Source organism: Myotis lucifugus, unplaced genomic scaffold (assembly GCF_000147115.1).
Source record: "Myotis lucifugus unplaced genomic scaffold, Myoluc2.0 scaffold_62, whole genome shotgun sequence".
NCBI lineage: Eukaryota > Metazoa > Chordata > Mammalia > Chiroptera > Vespertilionidae > Myotis > Myotis lucifugus.
The window spans coordinates 4,232,701-4,238,635 of NW_005871110.1; the positions used below are offsets into that span (position 1 = coordinate 4,232,701).

The 5,935-nt window shown below is 43.1% G+C and overlaps 1 pseudogene; it reads right to left on the reverse strand.

Moving 5' to 3' along the window:
- Positions 1-476: 476 nt before the first annotated feature.
- Positions 477-2,472, reverse strand: LOC102433153 (annotated as a pseudogene).
- Between the last annotated feature and the right edge of the window lie 3,463 nt (positions 2,473-5,935).

Consider the following 5,935-nt stretch of genomic DNA (forward strand, 5'->3'; position numbering starts at 1 on the left):
GTGAAGAGACTTGGTTTAACTTATGAAGCAAATCAAAATGGAAAATACAGAAAGGTACAACCAATGGGGTTGAAAAGGCCCCCTCACTGAAAATCTGTATTAAAAAAAAATAAAGTTAATAAAAATAAAAATAGAAACAAAACTCTACTAGTACAAACTAGCCTGAGTGGTTTGGTGGACAGTGTAGTTGGGCCAGCTGTCACTGTATTCTCATAACTGGATTTTCTTCATTCCGATTAAACTGCTACGTAAACGTCAGCTCTTTACAGACAGGTAATCCATTTTCATTAGGACCCAAAGAGTTACTGTATAGCCTATCAATAAAAAATATTTTTACTTTGATAACTGACTGAAGAAGTGGGGACTCCATGTAATCCAACCGCAAGGTTGGTTGCTGTCCAGTCCTGTGCAAATATAAAAAAAAATTTTGCTATAAGGCTTTGATCCTACAGTTTTCACAGCAACTTAGCTACCATCCAGCATGTACCATATTTGCAAGCCTTCAAGTTCAACAATTCAAACTGTCGCTGCATATTACGTCCCAATGCAGCATCCTTGAGGAGCAGAGTAGGCCAGTTAATCATCCTGAGACATACAGACGTCTCCCAACTCGTCGCATCGTGACGGGTGGTTTTGATCTTCTCCCTCGTCAGCCAGCTCTTCTTCGGCTTCTCCCCCTTCATTCTCCTTGTACTCTTCATCCCGTGGGAAATCTGTCTCCTGTCCCTGATCTACACCTTCTTGCCTTCCTGGCCGTGGTTTATCTGCACATTCTACACAAATACCACAGCGTCGAGATCCATGTCTGATTCCAACACTGGCAGCTAATATGAAGATCTTCTTACACACCATACATTTGTATTTTTTATCCTTTTTATGCACCAGGGAATGTCTTTTTACATGCTCTCTGCGAGTAAACAGTTTTCCACAAATCTCACAGCTAAAGGATCTGACTCCCGTATGAATGAGCAGATGCCTTTTTAGTGTTCGTCTGTATTTGGCTACATAGGTACAATGAGGGCATTTTAACTTGTTCATGTTTAGAGATGATTCACCATTTTCCCAAGTTTCTTGTTTTGGCCAAGATTCAGGCAACAATCCATATTTGAAATCGTTTGCAGCACCTGGTAGCAAGCCATACTTGAAATCACTTGATGGGCCAGGCATCAGGCCATACTTGAAATCATGTGAAGTACCAGCATCGCCTGCATCCTGCCCCAAGCTGGCTTCTGCCAGCACGTTTGCGTTTGGATTCCTGTCACAGTCCGGCCCCGGGAGCAGAGCACCATCCAGATCCGGTTCTTCCTTAATGAATGACATATCTTCTTCTGGATAGGCAACAGGTGGCTGCATCATGGAGCAATCCTCTAAACTTGTTTCATTATTAGGTGGTATAGTATAAATAAATCTCTTTGGAGTTTGGTTTTTCCTCCTTCTTTTGTTGCCAGTTTCTTGAATTCCCTGGGAGCCCATATTATTCCAAATAAACACTTTTGTTTGACTTGGGGCTTCACTTTCAGCCAATTCAGGTGAACCATCCTGGACCCAACCACTGTCATTCATTTGGTAGTTCTCTATTTGGCCCTCATCGACATTGCAACCATCATTTTCAGTTTTTACATTACTTGCCAAATTGGTAAGATTCCGTGTTGCCCAAAAACTGGCAATTTTTTGATCCCGTGATGAAGACAGACCATCTCTACTGACTGGTTTTCTGTTGTTATAGTCCACAACCGCAGGCTCCGGAGCTTCAGATTTAATGCCTATATTTGAGGCATCTTTAATGAAATTTCGGCAAGTCTGAACAACTTCGCTCATTTGCAGATAGCTGGCCACGGTCATCACTTCAATGGCATTTTGTCTCGTGAGCACCAGGTTACCAGAGTACAGGAAGTCCAAGATGACGGAGAAACCTTGAACTGCAGCAATATCTAAGTGGGTAGTATTGTTTTGGTCAGGGCTTTCTTTGTTGGAAGAGCAATATAAAGTCTTAAAGAAACGGCTGCCTGCAACCAGGATGTTCTTATGAGCTTTAAAGATTTTTCCGCTCACCACAATGCTGACATCACAAAGAATACCATTCTTCCTCTGCTCACTTAATTGTCGAAGAAGTTGATAGCAATAAGAGTTTTCATTTGGCCTACTATTAAAGTCACAGTATCCCTCTTCTGAAGGTATTTCTGATTCCTGGGCGTTGGCTTCGTGGAGCTTGTGGTCCATGGAGACTTGGTGCCGCAGGAGCAGGGTTTTCTTGTAGTTGCGGGTCCCTCGAGACAGCTCGTCGTGGCCCCCGGGGGGGAGGTCCCCGCCGCCGCCGCCGTCCGAGGGGGTCTTCTGGCACCAGGCGCAGGACATGAGGCCGGTGTCCTTGCAGTAGCGCAGCCAGGGGAAGTCCCGCAGCCAGGCCTCCTGGAAGGAGCTCTGCAGCTTCTGCAGCAGGAACTTGGGCCCCGCGAGCGGGAGGTGCGCCATTTGTTGGGGTCCGACCCCAGCAGGTCCAGGGGTTCCCAAAGGTGTGGACAGAGTCAGCGAAGAATGAACGACACGGAGGCAGCGTTCAGTTGACCAGCGTAGTTGGTTCTCCAGCCAGGTTCTGTCTTTATGGTCCTGTTAACATCTGTATTTATACCAGTTGATTTTAATCCTATCAATTCTATTGCAAAGGTTAGGGCGTTTGTTAATCTAGCTCTGTTGAGTTTAATCCTATCGATTCTATTGCAAAGGTTAGGGCGTTTGTTAATCTAGTTCTGTTGAGTTTAATCCTATCGATTCTATTGCAAAGGTTAGGGCGTTTGTTAATCTAGTTCTGTTGAGTTTAATCCTGTCTAGGTTAATCTCTGTGTTCCATTATAAGGGCTATTCCAAGGTCACTGCTCTACTGATAGGCTACAAGGAAGTGACTGAAGGAGATTATCCTACCCAGTAAAGGTTATGTCCTCCCAGCCTCCCTGCTTGCCTTCCCTGGGACTGCCCTGTGTCGGTGGGTCTCCAGGGGTATAGGCTTTGGTGCTTTCCCTGGTGGGCAGACCCCTGGGGATGTGGGCCCAACAAGTCCCAAATTTATTGCCAACAGTATTAGTCCAAGTACTTCATAAGTAGTACATGGTATTTCTGTAACACTAGGGGGTCTTACTGATTCATTCCCTTCCTTAGTCCTGTTAATTCCTAACTCCAGGGAAAAATCCCTACCTGGGGAAACAACCTTTCTCAGGGAGGTGGTCCTGGTTAAAACACATAGCGCTAAGAGGGGGAGCAAACATATGCCATATATGCCAGGTCCCTTGAAACATAAGCTGTGCAAATGTTTCTTCCCTGCAGCGACTGTGTCAAGCAGCAAGGGTGGACTGGCTTCCGGCACTATAATAAAAATACTACAAATTGGGTGGCTTGATGAACAAATATTTATGTCTCAAAGTCTAGAGTCTCAGAAGTCCAAGATTGAGGTGCCAACAGATTTGTGTCTAGTGAGGACCTGCATCAGGGTTTATAGACTGCCACCCTCTCACTGTGCCCTCACATGGCAGAAGAAGCAAGAGAGCTCTCTGATGTCTCTCTTATAAGAGAAATAATCCCATTCCTGAGGGCTCTCCTCTCATGATCCAATCACTTACTAAAGGCCCCACTCCAAATACCATCACATTAGGGGATAGGATTTCAACATACACATTTTGGGGGTACAAACAATGAGTCCATAACACATATCCTTCCATGACCAAAGCTGAAAACTCATTTCTGCTTCATCAGCTTTGACGTGGATCAGGAGTATGTATTACCTGAGAAAAAATACCATCAAAAACTTCACAATTATCACTGCAAATAACAGCTAGCTCTTGCAGTCTGCTATATCAAGCCTCGTTCTAACTGGTCTGCATATATTAACTCATTTTTCACCATAAAAATTTGTTAATTGGTACTATGATTAGCCCTAAATTTCAGATGAAGAAACAGAAATACAATATAGGGTACATTTTTTATGGTCACACAATTAAGTGGTAGAAAAGGGTTTCAGACACAAGCAGCACATGTCTGAGGATCTGTGCACCTAGCGCAGATCTTAAAATCCATTCTTAAAATTTATTCCATTGGGATTTTGTAATCTTTGTTGTCAGTTATGGGATGATCCTTCCAGAGGAAAACATACCCTGGCAGCTGAGGAGAAAATGATGGGAAATCTATCTGATAGCAAGAAAAAATAGTTCATTGATAGTTCTTACCACGATGTATTGGAAGGAAGAATGAATCAAAAATTGTTACATAAATAATATTTAATTAACATCAAAGCCTCTGATTGAACATTGGTCTTGTTTGGGCTTTAATTGTATCAAAGTAATTTTAGGTTTACAAGAAAATTGAGAGGAAGGTACAGAAATTTCCCACATACCTCTTCACCCAACTGGAGCCAGTCTTTAAATTCTCCAAAATTAAAGTTGTTTTCACCTAATTTTATTGGAAAATTTGAGCTATTCTACCTAAACCAATTTGAAATAACAAAACAATTAAAAACAGAAGTTAGATTTTTTTTGTCATTTCAAGAATAAAATTATATTTTTTCTTTCAGATTCAATCTGAGAATGGAACTTAATATGAAATATTCTCGCTGAGGGAGCGGGGCAGGGGGCCTGGCCTCAATCAATCGCTCAGCAGATGGCGACCAGTGGCCGGGCCCCAGGCTTGGATGGGGAACTGGGGATGGGTGGCGGTGACCAACCTCCTGCTGAGACCTCTCGCCAGCTACCTGGGGGCAGGGGTGATGGGGGCGGAGGTGTGGTGAGAATACGGGGTGTCTGCTGAGCTCGCTCTCACATCCCCTGCTATCCTCCCCCAGGACACCAGGGCTCACACGCCTGGGAAGATCCCCCCCATCTTAGGTGCCAGGAGCCTACCTTGCACCCACTCGGACTCTTCCAGGTGAGCCAGGCCACAGCCACCAGGACCATAGGGCTCCCTGTGGGTTCCCTCAGGAGCTGGTCTGCAAGGCTGGTTGGGAGAGAGCACGCTGCCCACCCAGCTTCCATGCAGCACTGCTGGGTGGCCCAGAGGCCCACACTGCACCCCAGTCCGGCTGCACTCACCGCATCTCCACCTGGGGACTCAGGCACCGTGACTCAGGGGACGGGGGTGCATGTGGAGGTCCAGGGGCTCAGGTGCTGCCCAGGGCCCCGAGGTCAGCTGGGACCTACCCTTCCAAGCCTTGGGACAGCATCTGTGCATGAATTTTGTTCACCCGGCCTCTAGTGTCATAATAACTATGCACGATGACAGATGGTTACTAGACTTATTTTAGACTCATTATGGTAATCACTTTCTAAGGTATATAAACATTGAATCACTGTATTGTACACCTGAAACTAATATAATATTGTATACCAACTATACTTAAATGAAAAAAAATGAAAAAAGAAAAGGGCAAATACTTCAAACTTACAAAAAACAAAGAGGAGAAAAATTACCCAATGTTTCATTTTTAATATTAAAAGATTCATATTTTAGGCATTTATTTGTGCATATAGAGAAATAGCCCACCTGTACAGGTGGATAAATTATACCTCATTTCATTGTACCAACAGAAAGAGATCAACCAATAGATAAATTCATAAAATTTGATCATATTTTATATTGAATTTTAAAATTGTTTTTAATGCATCAAAGAAAAAGAAGCACAAAAGGGATTTCTTGATTTTAAGACATATGTTTCTTTCCAACAGTGATGTCAGTCCCTAAAATATTCTTAAGTTTAGGAAAGAAAATCATATAATGCATTAATAAGGGTGTCATTATAGTTACTATTTAATTTTAGGCAGTATCAAATGCAGTGAAACATGAAAAAATGTAAAAATTCTCATGCTCTTCTGCAATCATTCTTTGACCTTCTGTTTATTAAATGTAAAATTTTGGTATCATATATATTTCTTTCTCAGAATTTTTTAGCTATTAA